This window comes from Varanus komodoensis, unplaced genomic scaffold (assembly GCF_004798865.1).
Source record: "Varanus komodoensis strain SLA01 unplaced genomic scaffold, ASM479886v1 scaffold13_1, whole genome shotgun sequence".
Classification (NCBI taxonomy): domain Eukaryota; kingdom Metazoa; phylum Chordata; class Lepidosauria; order Squamata; family Varanidae; genus Varanus; species Varanus komodoensis.
The window spans coordinates 478,709-500,534 of NW_025335408.1; the positions used below are offsets into that span (position 1 = coordinate 478,709).

General features: G+C 39.8%; 1 protein-coding gene across 1 annotated transcript in view; it reads left to right on the forward strand.

Annotated features, from left to right (window-relative positions):
• LLPH (LLP homolog, long-term synaptic facilitation factor) overlaps positions 1-19,521 on the forward strand; it is an 86,725-nt gene extending 67,204 nt beyond the window's left edge. Inside the window, exons 4-5 of the transcript XR_006413957.1 lie at positions 10,510-10,758; positions 14,617-19,521. The gene's annotated coding sequence lies outside the window, so the exon portion shown is untranslated. The remainder of the gene's footprint in view (positions 1-10,509; positions 10,759-14,616) is intronic.
• The last annotated feature ends 2,305 nt before the right edge of the window (positions 19,522-21,826 follow it).

The following is a 21,826-nucleotide window of genomic DNA, read 5'->3' on the forward strand; positions in this document are numbered from 1 at the left end:
GGTATTCTAGGTCCTGAGTTGTCATTTATAGATTTTTCTTTTGCTTCTTTCTTGTTTACATTTAGATTAATCTACTGCTTTGAGAACACAGGCATGAAAGCAATCCCAGAAATGCTGTGCCAATACCTTTTTCCTGCAAGTGCAACATTTGCTGAATAAGTGTCTTGATTTAGGAAAGACTTGTACTGCTAGTGTTCCAATATGTTTCCTTAGAACTTACTTAATAAGTAAGATGTTAATTCTGAGAATAAGCATTCTGTGTTATGAAAAGCAGTTGATGCTATCCAACCCTGATAAAAAGATGACTTGCCAAAAATGAAAATTACTTTGCAGTCAGTGCACATTGCACTCATGATTTAATCTCATAAAATGTGCTCTGCTACCAAAGTTTGAAGTTGCAATATCCCTTTGTTCCAGCAATACTTTGGGCACATGAGAACAGAGCATTCAAAGATCTATTTAGATGCATATTGTTCGTATTCTTCAGAAATGATAAAAAATAAGGTATGTCCTATCTTTTTGTTTTTGATAGTCCTCATGATGTTTCTCTAAATAAATCTTTTTCCTTTGTATTATTTTACAATATAAATCACCCACATGGTATCTGGTTAGGGATACAGCTCTGTCAAACACCTTGTAAATTAGCAAACAAGGCCTATTTTTTGCTGTTGCTTAACTTAAGTATGCAATTACAATAGACATTATTGGAAAGAGCAGTTTGGTTTTAGTGGTTGCAAGAGCATCAATATGGGTAACAGGAAGCTTTCCATCTATAGATGTTTAAGATACCTACCCACTTTTCTGCAAGACATGTTTAAACTTACTGGTGGTTTGAAAGTAGATCTGGTATCCTTTTCTAACAGAAGTTTACCATAGGGGTTCTCCCCATTGGCATAAATCATTTCAGAGCTATCATGTGGATGTACACATATCTCATGATTTAAGAGTTAGCATTAATACTAAGAGAATATCACTTCCCAGTAGAACCTGCTATTGCATTCTCCAGCTGCAGGATGGGAAATCCTCTGGGTTCTGTAATGGCCTGAAGGTCTTGTCGAATTTTACATAGCGTCTTCCAAGGCCCTAAGCTAGAAAGCATTTGTCCCTAAAGTGAGATTTAGTGAATGGATTTGCCCTGCAATGTGTCTAAAAGCTGAAAGATTGATATTCATTGATAGAAATGTAGTAAAAGACAGAGATAGGGAATATACTTGGCTCTGTAGTATTTTCCACAAAGGTCTAAAGAAAACTACAGTCAGGATATGCTACACAGCAAACACCAGATCTGAGCATGCTTGAAAATGCACCTACAAATTTCAAATCCCAGCCTTTGGTGAGAGGTTAAGATCATTATTTTTTGTCTGTGGATAAAATACATGCTTTCAACACACAATCATTAGTACAAAGATTGTACTGTGCAGTGTTCTATTCAGGATGCCAGCCAACCAGCCACAGCCTTTTCTGTGATGCTCTATTTATTCTGTTCCCCTTTCCCCTTTTCTTTTCCTTTACCTGGACTCGACATTCTGTTGCATGCTCAGTCCTCATGGGGGGCACTCTTCCTCCAAAGTATTCTTTCTAAAAGGTTTGTGCATGTGCTTCCACAAGTTGATGCTCTCAAAGCCTGATCTAGTGTTATTTTGGTGTGCTACACAGGGATTAGCACTGTGAATGCTAATGAATTCACTGTCACTGTAGAACAGATGGAATTTTCACTCTGTGCATGGCTACCCAGGCAATTTTATTGAATTTATTTTTCTACTTTAAGTATGACTAAATCTGATTCCAGTCTCACCTGTGCAGTTGAGCCCACTGATTGTGGGGCGATAAATAGCTACAAGATCTGGCTGGCATAAGTAGGTGCTATTTGCATCTATTACCTGATAAATGGAACACCCTACCACACGGAAGCGGTATTTTCACGGGCAACCATCTCTTAATAGCAATCCATGAATTAGGGCCCAGAATCAACTTTATCTGAAACATCGACTTGCAAGAATAGAGGTATTTACAGCTGCATACAGTTGGTCACTAGCAGTAATGTACATTAAGTTGTGCTAACATAAGGGATCTCTAGCACAATGCTGATAGTGCTAGCTGGTGTGATGAGTGTTCCCATGAATTCCGTCACACAAACCAATGATACTTGTGTTGCAATAGAGGTCCCTTATGCTAGCACAATGTAAGTTACACAAGCATTAGTTTCTGATTAGATACTTCCCCTGGTGTTGGTGTTGGCATATTAGTTGGTTCCACATCCATCTCTCTTCAGTGGTTACTGGTGTGATATAAACTTCCAAGAGATAAGAGATAGGTCCATGTATTAGCAGTGACATGACTGCTAACAGAAGAACTACTGTGGTGAATTAGGCCAGGAGTTTTCTGTTCTCCCAGGCTTTAAAAATGTTCTAGTATTTCAGTAATTAAGATGAACTATTTTTACTTCTTATAATTTAGACTTTTGCAACCATATTGTATTTATGTTTTGTCAGTAAATGTTTATCAATTTTAAATGGTGTTATTGTTTTTATTTTATTAATACTGGGTTGTTGTTATGCTTTGAGGTATACTGAACAATGCCTAGAGACATTTGTTTTTTAAGGATTTCATAAAATAAAATAAGAAAGAACAGTCTAGTTGGCTGGATGCTCATGTGCCCATTCTGGTCCCTCTTTACTCCTGGACAGCTTGTTTTTGGCCTTATGCTACTCCTTGTTGCCTATTTAGAGTAACTTAAGCTGCAGATCCAAACTGCAACAAAGCACTTTGCTACTACAACGTTCGGACATAACATCTCAAAGTCCCATTGATGAATATATTTCTAACGTAACCCAGAAAGCCTTATGGGAAAACCATCTGTGAGGATATTTTGAAGGAAACAGATGGAAAAGGAAGCGATTCCTCTGAATTAGTGCAAGATTTACATTATCCTCCATGAACTTCCATGTAGTCCTTATGTTTATATTTTATCACTATTTCCTCAGACAGCTCAGATTAGGAAGCCTGCATGAGCTCATGTTCATGTTAATTTTAAGTCTGAACTATTTGCCTTTAAAGACCATTTGTAAAACAAAAGGGAGCCACAAGACAGACTGATAGTGAGTGAATTGTGGCAGGAATCTCATCACTCTTAGACACTGCACCCTTGTTAGGTCATCCTTCTCTGGTCTCTGGAAAATAGGGCTACCCATTCTTGCAGGACTCAAATCCTGAAAAGCATAGGGCAAAGTCTGGGAGATCAGAGCCCAGCAGACCCTGGTGATTAACAACAAAATGAAACTCAAGCCTCTTACTCAAATTGGCCCCCACTGTAGACTTCCGGATCATAATGGATGGTGCTATTCCGCAAGTGAAAAGCTTCTATTGCTTCTGGAATTTATTTGTGTACCAAAACAATACTTGGGTTCTGCTTGTGCAAGCTGTTGTACAAGCAAATGCACAAGGTGTTGCACTGAGCATTGCACAACTCATTATTACATCACTTGTCTAGGTATTGCCTGCACTAGTTGTGCTAGTCCTGGCTTTATGGTACTTGAAAAATTATGAGTTGGCATCTCATGAAGTTGTAATGTGTTGTACAATGCCTTGTTCAACAACTTGCAGAATAGCATGTGCAAAAGCTTGTATGACAGCTTACACAAGCAAAATTAACATACTGAGTTTGACACTTGTTCCAAAGTAAAAGGGTTTCCACAAGCTTGGTGGTTGCAGAATGGCAGTACTGGACACAACCTATTTGATCCTTTGCTATGCATATTCAACATATATTTATAGAAATATTCTTCAGCCTCTATCTCTCAGTTATTCTTTCCCACAGGAAGAGTGAGAATGATACTGATAGGGGAATAACATGCCATACATGGTGTAAGAAGAAAGGAGTGGGGAAGGCTCTCTTTCTTTTGCTTTGTCATGTCAGAGATTTGGCACCTTCACTGTGGACCCTAAGAAGAAAAATAAAACCCTGAAACTTTGGGTTAGGCATTGAACTCTGGCATCCCAGCTGAAAGACAATGTCATTTCTACATTAGTCGCTGTACTGACTTCCATTCAATTTTTGTTCTGTTCTGTCTTGAAACGAGATGTCCTTAACGAAGACAACAATGAAGAGTTGACCATAAGGGTTTTGTAATACAATCAGCACTGTGTTCTATCAATGCTGAAAGAACTATAAGTTAGGCCCTGCCTGTCCATTTTTCTGTAGTAATAGGTTGTTTAAAAAATTCAGCAGCTTGGTTTTAGGAGATGTGACATGCTGGAATCTGTGAGCTATTGCAAAGAATGTTTTGTTTGGGAGTGTGGGTGGAAAGTAGCACTGGCAATCAGCAGACCACCAAGATCCCAGTTAAAGATGCTGGAAACTGCCCAGACCCTACTGATAGCTAGAAGTGGGGGAAGTGAGGGCGCATACAGTAATCTATAAAGCTGCCTGGCAAACACACTGGGAAGCAAGTTCTTAGGCTCATAAGGAAACCTCCCTTTCCAAGTTCTCACATTTTCTCCCCTGTGGACTGAAGGTGTTGGCAAGACTCAGTGAGCAGCTGACTAGCAGCATACATCACCTTCTGTACACAATTATGGGGCCTAGAGTTCCCCTTGTCTTCAGCCCTCTTAGAATCTCACCATTGGTGCAACAGGCAATGTAGATAAGTCAATAATGTTGATAGTCTTGGTTGACTGTCAGCTTGTGGATCTTGAGGAGATGGACATACTATCAGAAGAGGTGAGAGATGCAATTTGACTACTGACTCATTTAGTCAGGATGGTACTGCCCATAAGGTAAAGGGGGAAATGATTGATACTACCTTGTGGGAGAAGCATGTTCCCTTTTGCTTGAAGGGTGCAATAGTAAATCCTTTATTAAAGAAAACTTATATTAACCCAACAGATATGGGAAGTTATAGTCCAGTCTCAAATATTTTATTTGCAGTCAAGTTCACTGGTGGCTTCAGACTCTGGATACATTTCGACTACACTGCTGAACTGTCTCCATTTTAGGGTTGGGATTCAGGACTGAGATTGCTTTGGCCACCTTAGCATATCTTTGATGAGAACAGGATGGAAAGAGTGTAGCCTTACTTCTTCTAAACCTCTTGGGCCACTTTTGAAACCAGTGATTATGGTGCTATTCTGAAATGCCTGATTTTGCTGGGCTTTGGAGCTACGATATTGCATTGGGTCTAGATTCATTTTTTTCTTTGAGGTCATTCCCTTAAGTTGGTGTCGGGGGCTTATTGCACTGGTCTATGAGCATAATCTATAAGTTTGCAATGTAAAAGTAACAAAATATGCTTTTTATTTAACTTAACAAGATCTGCAGGCATCATTTGGTATATTCAACTACCAGGTGGTACATCATGTTTTACACATCTTGTCACCATTACAGGGTTATATAAGGGTGATTTAACCATCACACAATCCATGTTGACTAATTTACCTAATATATTAACACCCAGCAATGCAAAACGGTGGTTAGCATGTGCTGCAGCCTCATCAAGGATTAAATAATTCACAATGGGCTGTTGTGTTGTCTGAACTGGTCCACTATAGCAACAGGATAATAATGGGCATCTAAACATCCAAGTGAGCCGCACAGTTTGTTTGTTGAATGAAAAAGGCTTTGAGTATATACACACTACATTCCACAAACAGGGAGGTACAGAATTTGTTTGGTCTGCTCTATCTGTAACCTGTCAGGAACCTTTTGTTCTGTTTTCTGTCCACTCACAGACAAAATCGTTTTGTTTGGGGTTTTTTCAGTTTCCAAAATGTGTGTTCCTGTGCACTTCTGCAAATATGCAGAAGCATTTTTAACACATTAGGGAAATATGTTTCTTAAGATATTTTGTATTTTTCCCCTGCAGCTACATTTGTGTAAAACTCCAGAAAGTAAAAAATGGGTGCCCATTTACACATGGAATCTGTGTAACTCAGGAAGAGTCAGAGTACTATAGACTTTGTGTAAAAATCTGAGCTTACCTGAAAGTATTGCAGCATTCTCTGATATCCCTAGCTACAACATATCTGTTAGCCAGCTTTCTTGCTTAATCCATATAAAAATAACTTGATTAACTGCCCATATCTGCAAAATATATCTTTCTACTCATTACATGCGAATGATACTGGCAGATTAGCATTACATCTGTTAAGAAGTGGGTGTATTTAGCATACATCAAATGCCTCACAGGTAGACTTCTTACCTGAGCTGGCTTCTTCTGGACCACCTGTTGTGGCTGCCAAGAAAGAAAAAAGAAAAGCAGTAAGATGCAGGTAAACAATTGAACAAAATTGTTACATGAACAAAAATTGTTCCAAACCTTTTGTCAAGTAACTAGTAAGGGAAAAGCCCCAATTTCAGCATGATGTGTAAGCTTCAAAACCTTTGGTGTATGAAACAAAAGAGATGGATCATGTGAGGGTAATTTTTACAATAGTGGTACACATCTGTAAGTTAGCTGGAAAATCTGTGATGCTTCTCACTTTCTCTACATTTACTCTACAGTGAAATCTTACGTGTGTCAGGGTTAAGTCCCACTGAGCTTACTCCCAGGTGAGGAAAGTACTGCAACATTAAGTGCACATAATTTACCTATCTTATATTTGTACTCAACAATGTTATCACTAGGATGCATTTGCACAGCAAATTCTTAGAGATTCTATTGCTCTTATGCTATCAGTCAAGAGATATAGTACAGCAATACTGTATAGAGTCCTGAAGCAACATACTACATGGATAATAGCTGTTGCTGAGGTTGTCCAGATTTGTCTACATCATTTTCTTCTTTTAAAAAAAGTTCTAGATACATTTCGAACTCATCTGGAAGTAAGTTTGTTATTTTAAATATGTATTCATAGCAGAACACAATGGGTTTTTGAATAAATGTCTGTTTCCAATCCCTTTGGAGTGTGCAAAGATTGACTAACACCACAAGCTTGCAGCTTATTGAACTGAACTGAGAAGGATTCAGCCTATGCAAAGTGCTTTACAAAGGAGGCAAACTATACATCCCTACCACGGACAAAGGAGATTTCAACTCGGGGGCATTTTCAGAAGCTCCCAGGACTCAAGTTCCTAGACATGTTACCAAAACACTTCAGCTCCCATTACATTACACTTTGAGTTCAACTAAAAATGTGTCTGGCTTGGGACTTTTAATGTTCTCACTGCTGTTAAAAATGCAGCTTGCTTCTTAAAGCATGAAGCACAACTTGGAGCTTACCATGCCAAATGCACCCCACCCCACCAGGGCTCAGCAAGGACAGAATTGCACAGCTAATCACACACTGTGTAACTAGGTGTGCTACTTTTGCTTAATGATGTGTAAGTGTGTGGTCCCAATTCAGATCAGGCTCAAGAGCTTGCCCTGGAGAGTTTTAAAAATCTTCCTCCAGTTTTTCTGTTTCTGAAATCACACTTGCCATGGGAGGCTTAACAAAATAAATAGATAAAAGGACTCCAGTGACTCCAATGGGTAATTTTACAACTTGCCAGTGGGATGGGGATTCATGGGAAGATGGGGGGCGGGGAAAGGGTTAACTCCTCCTCCAGTCCTGATCTGAATCAGGGTTGAGTGTGCTTACATAATAGAAAAGACTAATACATGGTGCATGTCAGCAGACTGTTAAGTTTGGTTCTCAGTCTTCTGTTCAGCTGTTCATGACTGCTAGAACAGGGTATTGTAGCATGGCTGACATGTTGGTGAGTTGTGTTTTGTGGGCTGCATTTAGCTTTGTAGCTCACAGATTGTGCACTCCAGCTTAAAGGCTAGTCTTCCTGCAGCCCAGTCTGACCTTAAACCTAAATCACATCTCCTCTCATCTGCAATGCTATTTTTCTTTTTAGTTACTATCCAAGCTGTGAATCATGCCCTTTTTTGTTTACATAATTCTGGAATCTGGATTCACCTGCTCAGCTGGGAAGAAAACAAGTGCAGAAAGCCGTTTCCTAAAAATTATTTGACAAGCTCACAAAATAATGTCTCCAACTCCTTCTCATCTCTGAAATCTCTTTTCAAAATTCATTTTTCCAGTGAATTATTTTCTATAGTATCTCACTGTTCCACACTCCCTAAGCTGTTCTTGCACAACCATCAGCATTACCTGCTGCACAGAATAACTCAGAACTTTAGGGAAAGAACTTTCATTCATACGGTCACTACAAGGCAGAGATGACTTGACAGCACCTAACAACAACAATGAATACCAAACAAGCCTAACTTTAAACCCATGCCTAGCAGCTAGACTTTTTATGTTTCCCCAAGAGTAGGTGCAGAGCCCCCTTCCGCTGCTACATTAGGTTTTGATTCCGATTCAAATTGGAGCAACTCCATCTGAGGTGGATTAAAATGGGGTGAAGAAAGCTAATGCAGCTAGGCACCAGTTTAAAGTAATGTCTGTTTTGGTCCCAACGAGTGAAGCATTTTCAGGTTCCGGACTAGCTCCACCCAGCCACACAGGATACTGGGTCATACTACAGAAGAAAGCTACAAAGCACTTCCTATTAGGACTGGCGCTCAAGTTGAGAAATATTGGTCTTATTGACTCTAGTTTATTTTGTTGCATTCTTTAGCTTTGACCTCCTGGCTGCGGCAGGCCCAGCCCAGTCCATGTAAGCTAAGGCTCAGAATGTCTGAAAACAGCCAACCATGTATCTGTTAACTGGTTAACAGCCATTCTAAACCACTTGTGGGGTCTGGTGTGGTAGGATTTCCCCGATGTTATGTGAAGGCACCAGTTTCAGGGTCAGCCATTTTACAATGTAACAGTCCCCGTGTATCATGCCAGCCTGCAGGTATGTGTGTGTGGGGTCTGTACTATTTGAATAGACTGTTAGTAAAACGGTTGGGAAACAGTGAATTAGGATGTGGCAATAAACACACGGAACATGCATCATGGAAGGAGGCACTTCAGAACGCAGAATAAACGCCAACCCTGCCAAAAGAGAGTTTCTATTTGAACAGAGCACCCATTCATTGGCAGCCTTTCTCTAATTTGCCTTAATAATTACTGAAGCATCAAAGCCCATACATCTCAACCCTAAACTGTACAATTTTATATCTACAGGGCCACTGCATTTGCCACTTTTGTGTATTAACAGCTGCATATGTAAGATCTCTTCTGCCTTTTAAACCTTAAGTTACTTCAACTGAGCTATATAGTTTTCCCTTGTAAAACTGAAAAGTAATCTAGTGGCAGCATTTTTCTTTCTTTCTTTCCAGACCAATTTGTTGACTGAAATATGAAAACAAGTGAGATTTTGAACAGTATGGCTCATTTTCAGGCTGAAATGAAATAATCATGGAAAGAATTAAAAATTCCAAAACAGCAATAGAACTAATTTGTAGATGTACAACCCATCTATCTACCAAAGATCACAGAGCAATACTTTCTAAAATCACAAGCAGTAATTTAGCTGGCAAAGCTGTTATCAGCATTTCAGACAGCACAAGTCCTGAATGAGTAAGATTCCTAAACCTTGGTCTGCATCCAATCAGCCAAAGTACAATATTTTCCTTTGGCTTTTTTCATGAATGGCCACAGTATTGTGCCTCAGTTCAGTCAAACTCCTCTTCTATAGCCATTCATAAAAATAAAAACAAACCAAAACAAACAGGCACAAAAACTTTCTGGGTCCAGTCTGGAGCCACTGGGTGCCAGAGGCTGAGAAAGCGCACTGGCAGCTCCAACCCCAAACAGCATTGAAGTATTCCGGGATCTGCGTGGTGGTCTGTAAAGTATGAAGTGCTATGTGGAAGGGCAGCTGGTAGAATTACTGTGACACATACTAGGCAGTCAGCCAGAGTTGGCCTTGTTTCAGACATTGTCTTTCCTCTCATTGAAGCGTCAGGACCTAATTCATGGAAAATTTGGTGAGTTGGCAGCTGTTTCAGAGGATTTCATTGAGTTGCAGTGTGCAGGAGTCACATGAATGCAGGGTACTCAGCCAAGAAATAGGGGGATTTCTGAGCAGTAAAAACCAGTCAGCCTACAAGAATGTCTGTGGATTTGATGTGGTTTCGGAGTAAACATGTGTACAGGTGTAATCAGCAGGGGAGGGAAAAGAAGTAGAAGGAGTGCTAATGATCAAGATTATTAAAAAGCTGTTTGAAATACAGAGACTTGTGGCAGTGGCACTCGAGGTCTGAAGGCAAGTGAAGTTTGATCAACTCAAGATCTGCAGGAGGAATTACTAAGGCTAGTCTGCTAGTGTGAGGCACAGACGGGTGAACATAACACAATCCTGAAGAAAGGATGCTTGTTCACATTTTTTAAAGCCAACAAAACTAAGCAAGCAAGCAAGCAAGCAAGCAAGCAAAATGGTTATCCAAAACAAACATATCTTTCTTTCTTTTTAATTTACAAGGTTGTAATAAATAGACAGAGGCACTTTGGGTTAACAAGCATTGTGGGTTTGTGATAAACAGTCCAAAGTATACCATCCCAACCAGCTTCCATTTTTGCATATGAACTCTACTGAGATATAATATTAATATCTTTACCTTTTTATTTCAGGGGGAAGGCTACATTGCTGCCTTGCATAGTGACCAGTTGCAGAACATTGCAAAGCCTATTGGATGAAGGGTCCAGATAAGCAAATGGAAGCAGAAGAAATGGAAGGCTCTAATTGCTGGGAGACAGATCACACTTTTTCAGAGAAAGGGAAAAACTGAACATGGGAATGGGCCTGCTGAACTTCCTACTTTGCACTCTGTGCTCAAAGGTCTTTCCAGTCTGACTGGGGAGTCATAGATGCTAGAGCAGGTACACACTTTTTCAGATGTTGGGGCTAAGTGTTCAAAGCATTTCACATCTAGTAGTCCTTATGACTAACTTGTAAAGTAAGCCCTATATAAGGAATAAGAAACTAGGTTTGCTGGGTTTCCAGCATTCCAAAATTGGTGACTCATAATAATGTCATTGGGTGGGACCTTCTCGTATCACAGGGCAGGAACTCATGATGCTATGGGGCTTCAAGCTCTTCAATTATAATGTTTGCTGAGCTGAGGATGTGGCCCACTGGTAAATGGGTGAGCTGACCTAGAAAAAGGGAGAAATCCAATGTCCCAGTGCTTGAAGGAAGGCCTCACCCATCCAATTTCCTACTGAAACAACATGGAAGTTTAGGAAAACATTTGAAAAAATGTATGAAATATTTTCTTAATGAGAATGAGTGAACTTTCAAGTTTTGTACTTTCTTGTACAATATTATACAATATTGTACTTTAAAATGATATTTGTACAGCCAGTTTTACTGCTGCAAAATTCAGAGATATAAGATTCAAAGGTGGTCGCTGGGATTTAAACTTGCACTCTGGTGCTCCAGATGGACTCCAAACCTGTGTCTGAGGGCCAAAGGCTGAGAAATGGCAACCATATAAGAAACTGAAAGACAGTGGCTTTCCCAACTCTATTGTGAGTGATGGAATTCCCAGTTCCTCTTAAAACAATTCTATTGGATTAGCACATTGGATCCTTTTGCTAAAAAAAACACCTAACAGAAACAGATGCTGGTGATAAGCAGACAAAGTGCAGGCATGCTATTAAAAGTAGGGATGATTTTGGAATCTACAATCTTGGGTTGTTCACATTTTATTTATCTCTAAGTTATTTCTTGCATGGTTTCCAAACTGGAATCTGGTGTGAGAGAATCTATTTGGAGGCTGGATTCTGGATGACTATATCTTTTTCCTAGACAAAAATCAAGCTGCCAACATTTTTTTGAACAGCAGTTTTTAAAATTTCCCTCACTTTTAAAATGTGTGAAATGGTGCACTAATATAAATAAAAAGGAATTTAAAGAGAGTGAGTGGTGGTGTTAATAAACTGCTGGCAATTTGATGGCCCAGCAGTTCTTGAGCAGTGATTTATTTTTATGGTCCACCACACATTTTTGGTTGCAGCCTCTTTTGGGCTTCCTACGTATTTATTCCAATGGACATTTCATAACTGTACAATTATGGGAAATATTTTGTTAACCTTTGGGGGTTTTTTAAACTCTGCTTTTATGCAAATGGCAGGTACACAGAATTCTGACACTTATGGACTAAGTTCCAAATTTCCAACAAAAATTGCCCTTGACAGGAAATAACTGGATACAGAGTCTTCAAACTGTTTAAGAATGGAAATATTTGTTTCATCTGAACTGGTGTTCATCAAGGTTCTCATTATGGGTTTAGGAATGTATGCAAACTCATTGACAATGGGGGCATATAACTACACATAAGCAGAAGATGATGCAGGTATTCATAACAGAAAGGGGAAGAGGGGAAGGAATGTATGATCTCCCAGCCCTTTGCCAATGCTAATCTCCAATGAATTTCATTTCTGCCGCCTGACCCAGGGTCATTTTATAGGCCCACGTTATGAGTGAAATTACCATCTTTGCTGAAGTATATGCACTGGTCTCTAGAACAAAAGGCCATTTCTGTCTTCTGAGCAACATGTTTAAAATTAACTAGCCACCCTGGAGTGTCTGTGAACACACAAAGTCATGAATGACTGCAATTCATCTTCTCCCTTATCTTGTCAAGGAGATTTCATAGTACTCTGTAAAGACTCATAAAGCAGGGTAATAGTAACCTGTGGAGAATTCTGGCAAAATCTGTGTAAGTTCAATCCTTTCATTTTATTCCATTTTGTTCTACTTGGCTCCATTTGTAGATTTTAATACTAACAATACAAGAAGGATCGTTCAAATGATATTTATGTATTCATTAAACTGCTTCCCTTAGCTTCTTCCGAGCCTAGTTTTATACAAAAGCCCATACAATCTCATGAGGTTGCATTACAGAAGTGCAACATTGTCTAGCTAACTGCAATATAAACATTACTTCTACTTAGAAGGTTATGGAGAATAGCAGGCCTTCCCAAAAGTCATTTGAAGAATTATTCTTTTCCAGTTCCACAAAAAGTTTGGTCATTTCCAAGATGTTACAAATATATTCAACATGGCAATTTTCAGACTACAATCTTCAGTCTAACAATATACATATTTTAGTAAAATAAGAGTTCTTCTGCATCATTCCTCATATTATAATACAAACCAGTCCACCACCTTATCTGCCATCCCAGGGGCTATTCCTTGTCCTAAGCATTTGCTACTTGAAGTACCTACTGGTGTCTTTCCTGGCTGCCATGTGTCCTCCATGAAGTGTGCATGTAAGCAGAATCAAATAGCCACTGTCATGGGTAGAAAATACTCTGGCAGTGACAAAGCATTGGAACCAACAGCACAGCTTTATATATCCATTTACTATCCTTCTCTCACAAAAGTTAAGTTCTTAACTAAAATCTTCATCAGCATCATTTGATTAATACCCAAGTCTTCCCAATAGCATCAGATTGTGAGAGTTGCAGGTCAAGAATAACTGGAGAACCACAAATCTTCCAGCTCTGTCTTAATAGATGCAGCACTGCATACAATTCTCCCCTCCCCATAAGTTGTTAGAACCCAGGATAAGACTAAATGGTTGGGTACAATTCTTGTCTCCTTCTGCTTTTCAGTGTTTTCCTGAGGACTTATCAATTATTTGACAAAGTCAGAGTCTCAAGAAGGAGCATCCTAGGTTATTTAAAGCCCCTCCTGTCTGTGTGGGTGTATGGGGGTGGGGAGGAGCAACATTTCTGACTGCTAGAGATATGGCTGCTAGTCTGATGAAAGCAATTAGGAAATTCAGGATTTTAGGATATCTGTGATTTTTAGTGTAGCTGTGTGTATCCAAAAATAAAAGGTAATATCAAGAAGGGTCGCTAACAAAGGATTATTTCATGCCTGCCAAAAATAAATCTCTTTCCTGCGCTTGTAAACATAAAAATATGCTTATGCCAAAGCAAATAAAATTCATCATTATTATGTCACATTGCTGGTGGAGGTTGGGTGACTGGGTTACACTAGCTCTGAAAACTAGCCCAGTGTTGCTACATTTATTTTGATGGGAGTGAGGAATTAAAATGGTGTGTGAAAACCCGCACTGTAACCTGCAGTCATTACCTAGAGTCCTGCCATGGTGGTGATATGCTTGTGTGTGTGTGTTTAAGAGAAATGCAGTCTATCTGTGAGCTGTGAGGCTGAGAGTGTGCATGTGGTGAAGTTGATTGCTGATGCAGTGTGATTCATTAAGCACTGATGAGGGTGAAGGTTTCCATCCAGAGGTTAAAAGATGTCAACTGGAAACCACAGTTACCAGATGGTAGACCCCAGGTTTATCAACTGAGACACAACAGAAAGGTTTATCTAGTATACCAAATTTCTCAGAAGCCTAGTTTACCCAGCTCAGGAGACCTATACATACACACTGCTCCTGCTCAGTCACCGATCTACCAGACCCATTCTCTGATCCTAGCTGGGAATGTACATACATACATATATACATGTGTGTGTATGCGTGCATGTATATATAACCCCCCTCCCCAAATCATAACGGGCACTGTCAGGATGCTGTCCTAGCTGACCTTCTTAATACCCTATGCGACAATGCAATAGCACCCATATGGTAATAATTTTGGGTTACTGGCCATCTGAGCTGCACCTGAATTGGGAAACCTACAGCTAAAAACTGTGGTATCTTGTTACCATTCTCCTTCCTTATTTGCTTAAACTTTTTCATTTTCTTGCTTCAGGCATCCTCTGTGAAAAGGAAGAAGGACATCCACACAGGAAGGCTGTTATGTTTCTGAATGGGTGTACTTTCATAGAGATGAAACATGATTGAATACAATTTGTGATGAAAGAGGACTGGGTAAAATCCATGCAGTTAATCTCTTGCTACCAGTTAACATCAACCCCTGCTCCTGAAATCCTCTGAAATTTGGTGCTTATTCTGTATTATATCAAAGGGTCACAAAGAACAGGCCAAGCAGCTTATTGAACCTAAGCAGCTTATTGAACATAAATGCAATCTTGAATAAAATGCCTGAAACATCCAGTATGTTAAAAATGAAATACTAAATTATATTAAGCTTTAGTCTCAATACTGACCCTAAAGTTTTTAAAGGTTGCAGCAGACTTATGTGCTGATAATCTTGTAAGAACTAGAACCCAGTAGACAGAATTCTGGGTAATACAGAACAGAGTTAATACCAATACATAGCAGCCATCTCCAACTTGAAGACCTTTGTACTTCAACTCCCATCAGTTCTACCAGACAACCTATGGCCAGGAATCACAGGAATTGTTCTCTAAAACATCTGGAAGGTGGAGAAGCCTGATATACAGGTTTATATCTGTTTAGTCATTCTTATTCTCAAAGTGTTGTACAAAGTGTACATATAAAACATTTAAAAACTTTAACGGAAATCTGGGATGTTTTTCTACTTAAGCCACTACGGCCAGAAATCCTTTGTAGTGCATATGTATTTTTAGCCAGTTCAAATGAAATATTTTGTCAGCAGATTTCCACAGGGAGGTCAGCAACAGAAACACCTGTCTCAGTTGAACACCTGTGATGTACGATTGCCCTCGTGGGTACACTGTACATCACTACACCATGTGGAATGGCTTCTACTGAAGCTGGGAATATTCGGCAACACATCATATTTTTCCTCTTATACTATTTAAATCAAGGAAACCATGCAAACTTAGAGTGGTATCCACTCTTCATTAAACAAGATTTAAAACTGGGAAGTAGACTAATGCATTATTAAGAAACCATCCTGCTGAAATGACTGCTATATGTGCATCATTAATATTCTTCATTGTATGTATACCTAGATTTAATAACATCTACCCATACATTCTGTTTTTCTCTGAAGAAGAGTTGGGTGAGGCTAGAAACATTTCCAGAAATTGCTACTTGGGTTGCTTTATCACGTTGGCTCTTTCATGGCACTATGCTAGGGGAAGCTAGCTGGGACAAACCAGCCTACAGGGGGCAATCTGTTACTCATCCACAACCTTGAAAGTGGCTATTAATGGCACTGAAATTCCCCAAAGCAGGGAAGGGTATCCTCACAGCTGGATTACTGGAATGTGCTATACTGAGGGCTGTCTTTCAAAATGGTCTAGAAATGTTAGCCAAAACAGGGGAGCAACACTGTTAATGGAGACTACTGCTTATTTTCCCATAATGCCTGGCTAACTACTGGTGTTAAACTCTAAAGGCCTCAATTTCTTGGAACCAGGTTGTGGAATATTGCCGCTTCCTGTATAAACCTGCCTAATCCCTAAGACCTTCATCAGATGTCCTTCTCCATGTATCCGTACCTCATCAGGTGAAGAAGGTGGTCATTAGGGAAATTATTTTTCCTTGGTGGTATCCTGGTTATGGAGTACCCTGACCAGAATTACTTGCTTCCTACCTTTGTTGTAGTCTTTTTGACTCCAGGTGAAGACTTTTTAATTTTCCCAGAGGTTCTAGTTCTCTGTTTTCAGTGTTTTTAGTCTATTCAGTGTTTTCTATATATTCTAGATCTTTGTTACTAATCATTTTTTCTCTTGCTGATTTTTAAGTTCATTTTATATTGACTTCTTATGGCTCCATACTGGTTTTTTAGGCTGATTCTTGTGCTGGTTTTATTTGTTTTATGCTGGTTGTATTGATACTGTATTGCTATTACTTCCAATTTTTCATGTCATTGGGCTGCATATTGCATTTTATGTATTTTTAAGTCTGATCAACTGCCCAGAAAACCTGGTTGATCAACAGTCTAAAGATGCCACAAAGTAAATAAATTAAGGACATTTTCAAAGACAAAGCCTAATCCACTAATTGACCTGGGATCTCCTGACCTCTGCAGTCTCATAACTACTGGAGAATAATCGAGAGGTGTAAATTGACTTGATCCCTAAGTACACTGCTCACTTCTAGACTAATCCACTGTCCAAACCAGGTGCTTACTATCCTTTGCTGAGTGGCATAAGCCTCGGCTGCTCCTGAATTAATGAAAAACAATGATGCACTAAACGAGTGCATCCCTAAAATGCTCAGTTTATTAAAACACGGGTAAAAGATCACTTTGTGAATGAGGACTGGATTCTGTGATGCTCTATTCCCAGTAACCTTGGAAATGAAGAGAAAGAAAATAGGTAACATCAGTATAAACTGGTCACTACTGTGTCAAGTGTTAAACGCAGCTTACCCAAATTTGTAACTATGTGTTTAAGAAAAACTAGTACCCGAAAACTATAAGAAAATGATGTGAGTTTTGTCAAACATAAAGTCTTTTGGAAGCAGCTTCTAAACTGACTTGCTGCATGAATCTATCTGACAATGGCTCCATTCAGACTATCTTCCAAACTATGGTATGGAAGATTGGAAATGTTCTGTATACCCCCTCCTCCCCTCTGTTTCCTGTTTAGTTCCTACCATAATTTGCCATGACATCCAAATCAGCTGAGGGTGCTCCTGGATCTATTGGTGTCATTTGAGACTCAAGTGGCCTCTGGGGCATAAAGCGTCTTTTACCAGCTTCAGCTGGTAACCCAGCTATGACCTTATCTGGAGATGGATAGCTTAGTTTCAGTGATCCATGCCCTAGTAACCTCCCGTTTGGATTAATGTAATGTCTTGTATGAAGAATTGCCTTTGAAGATGGTCCGGAAAACTTCAGCTAGTACAAAATATGGCTGTGAGAGTTCTAACTAGGACCCAATATGTGATCATATTCAGTGATTAAAAAACAAACAAACAAACAAACCCTGATGGTTTAAGAAGAATTAAGGATTGATGTTGGCTCAAGGTCTGCAAAATCAGGACGTTGGACATGCACTGTGATTAGTGAAGATGTTGTGCATTGTCAAAAAATGTGCTTGCTTACAACTTATTCTCCATGCATCCTTAGTTTTCATTTGTCTTTCAGGCCCAAATCCAGATGAGCAGGATGAAGTGCCTGGGACTAGCAAAGATGCCTCATGTTGTCACAGTCTTGTACTGCTTTATGAAGCAACTAACATCAGAGAAAACAAGTAATCTGAATTTAAGAAGGTGTGCAGCTTGCTCAACAACCTTGCCTTGGTGGTTTATATCTAAATGTTATTTTTTCCCATGAAGAGGAATTGTTGACTGAGGGTGCCTTTGTGCATGCACATTTTTGCCTGACCTGTTTCATCATTTGATGATTTGTAGCTGGCCATGCAGACAGGTACCGCCATTGGAAAATAATACAAACAACCCTACACCATTCCCTGAGTTTTGCCCAGCCTTACTGGTCAGACAATCACGTGGTTCTCCACGCAACATGGTTTCCATGCTCCCTGCCCCATGCTTGCCATGTATCCTGGCAGAGGCACAAGCACAATCTCCTTCCTTACACACTATTGCTCCCTATGGACCTCAGCACCATCATCCTGATTGGTCCATTGAGATTTTGGGGTGGTTCTTCCTCCTTCCAAGTGTACCTGCATTTCTGCAATGCTTCCTAGCCACTCCAATGTGCAAAGTAATTTTTATTGAATTGTATCAAACACCTTTGTCATGATTTCCCCCCTTCTCCATCCATGCAAGTTTCTGAAACTGAACAGGGAGACAGACAGATCACCCAGTCAATAGCAATAAAGCAGGTGATAATGCTAGGGAGATGATGTTAGTAGAGAAGCATTACATGGGATTTAACCCGACTGTATTGGCCTTACATGCTAAGCAGCCACTTCCATGGTCACTCTTTCCGTAAGACTCTAGGGTGTCTCCACAGCAACAAAGGTAAAATGGAGATCCCGGTTCTGGACAACCAGAGAAACTGTGATGAAGCATGGAAACCATCGAACAAACCACTAATTATATGCACGGTTTCAGGAAACTAAAGGTGCTACATGGAAATGCCATGACTGGGTCCAGACAACACAACAGTTTAGCAAGGGTAAGAAATCACTATGGCTACTTGTGATGTGACAGTGTGGCTTATGTCAGCAACACGGCTACATAATTAACTAGTAGCATTTTAATTGCAATGGATGAGCCATGCACACAAACCATCATTTCATGTGGCAGACTATGGGCACTGAGTGAATCTATCCAACCCTGCACATATTTGCTTACATTACAGTACAGTCAGTCTAACTGCCATGTAATACTGCGCAGAATTGAAACCCTATTTTGTTGCAGAAACGAATACAAAGATTGAAGCCAGTTAATCAGCAGGCAGCCTAATTTTGGGCCTATGATTTTAATTTATCACAAATGGCTCACTGACTATCATCTTACTGTGATGCTGATTGTCTTCTTCAATTCTCCCTAGTGGTGTCAATAATTATGGGAACTTGGAGCTAAATGCACATGGCCTTCCTATAGTAAGAGAGGCACCTGGGAGTCTTGCTAGGGATTTTAGCTAAATAATCATTCCTAGTAAGTTTAAGGGGAATGCCAAACCATTTCGGTGTTCATTGGAGAGTCCATGGAGAAAGATTGCACTGCGGCCTTTTATTTAGGATGCAATCCAATGCATGTTTAAGTAGAAAATAAATTTCTTCCATTCCCAGCTTTCCTCAGTGAGCCAATGCTGAAAGGTGTTGGACCTTTTTCTGCCTATACATGCATAGGATTGCATCCTTAAGATACCAAAAGGACCCATCGCATGTACTGCACACTGCCTAATTAATTCTGCTCCTTCCCTGAAGGAATGATACACAAATGCAAAGATTTGCTCTCTCTGCTGTTGGTAATTTGTTGAATGGTGAAATGATAATAAAATAGCCGCAAACATCTGGATGTTAAAGCATATCCCCACAAACGCTTCAAACAGGCTTAAATGTTAGTCATCCTGTTTCAAGGCTGGAGACTATTGTGGAATGAGATTTAGCAGGAAAGAGCCTAACTTCATCAGCTGTATAAAGCAGTGGGATGTATGTATATTGGCATGAACACAATATTTATCAGTGCAGTAGGAGTCTAAAATAGAGCAATGAGAAAAGATTATTGGGGGCATCAATAAGGAAATACCCAGGGAAAATTATTAGATGACAATCCAGGTTTGGTGGGTGATAGCAGTTCTTGCTCTGCTTAGGACTTTCTGCCTTGGAACATCATTTGCATTCAGTACAGGATATGTGTTAATCATCTATTTTCCCCCTCATCTTGCATTTCCAGCTGTTGTTTCCTGTTAATACACAAGTTAGCACACTTTGCGGTCCATATAGAGGAAAATACAACAGAAAGGCCAGTAGCTCACCACTGATTTAAAAGCTGCCTCTTTTTCAATTACAGGAGTCCTTATCTTGTCCTATCTTATTTTGTATTCATAACATTTAATTCCTACCTTTATTGCTGCTGGATTTGATTTGTTACCAGAAGAAAGACTGCAGTAAAAGCAAGCTTGAGGGATAGGGCTGCTGGCACCTACCTGATGATGCCAGAATTTGACATGGGGTGTGCGCTATCTTCACTCATTGATGCAACTGACTCTAGGTCAAAAATGTTTCCCATAATCTTTCCATTGCTGCCATATAACCAATAATTTTGACTATTTTAGGAAGGACACCAAATCCCCTTTTTATCTAGTCAGCAGCAAGAGTTTTTAGCCCCCACTCCTCTCTCCCCGCCCCACTAAATAATTTTTATCTCTTATAAGAACATGTGTAATAAAGCAGACCTGTCCAAGACAAAGTACATTAATCAGTTGTCTTACTGCCTCATTTTACCATATGATAAATTTGGAAAGCACATAAAATGGCAACTTTATTGTCTAATAAATATGCTGAGAAATTCACACACGTGACAGCTTCATTGCATATTTTAGATGAACACAGATAGTTATGTTGTGGAGAATCTTCTCTTCTCAGGATAAATATTGCTTAGAGTACAATCTTAAGAATATTTAGACAGAAATGTAGGAACTTTTTTCTAAGTATGTATGGGATGCTCAAAATCCTACAAGCTAGGATCCAGCAGTATGTGGACTGAGAACTACCTGAACTACAGGCAGGATTTCGAAGAGGGAGAGGAAGTAGAGATCAAATTGCCAACATACACTGGATCATGGAGAAAGCTAGGGAGTTCCAGAAAAACATCTACTTCTGCTTCAATGACTATGCTAAAGCCTTTGATTGTATGGATCACAACCAATTGTGGCAAGTTCTTAAAGAGATGGGAGAACCAGACCATCTTATTTGTCTCTTGAGAAACCTGTATGCGGGTCAAGAAGCAACAGTGAGAACTGGCCACGGAACCACTGATTGGTTCAAAATTGAGAAAGGAGTTTGGCAAGGCTGTATACTGTTGCCCTGCCTATTTAACTTATATACAGAGCACATCATGAGAAAGGCGGGGCTAGATGAATCACCAGTTGGAATTAAGCTTGCTGGGAGAAATATCAACAACCTCAGATATGCAGATGATACCACTCTCATGGCAGAAAGTGAAGAGGAACTAAAGAGCCTCTTGATGCGGGTGAAGGAGGAGAGTGCAAAAGTTGGGTTGAAACTCAACATTAAGAAAACTAAGATCATGGCATCCAGTCCTCTCACTTCCTGGTAAATAGATGGGGAAGAAATGGAGGTAGTGACAGATTTTATTTTTCTGGGCTCCAAGATCACCACAGACGGGGACTGCAGCCAAGAAATTAAAAGACGCTTGCTCCTGGGGAGGAAAGCTATGGCAAATCTAGACAGCGTACTAAAAAGCAGAGACATCACCCTGCCAACAAAAGTGTGTATAGTCAATGCTATGGTTTTCCCAGTTGCAATGTATGGCTGTGAAAGCTGGACCATAAGGAAGGCTGAGCGCCGAAGAATGGAGGCCTTTGAATTGTGGTGCTGGGGGAGATTCCTGTGAGTCCTTTGGACCGCAAGGCGATCAAACCATTCAGTCCTAGAGGAGATCAACCCTGACTGCTCTTTAGAAGGCCAGTTACTGAAGATGAAACTCAAATACTTTGGCCACCTAATGAGAAGGAATGACTC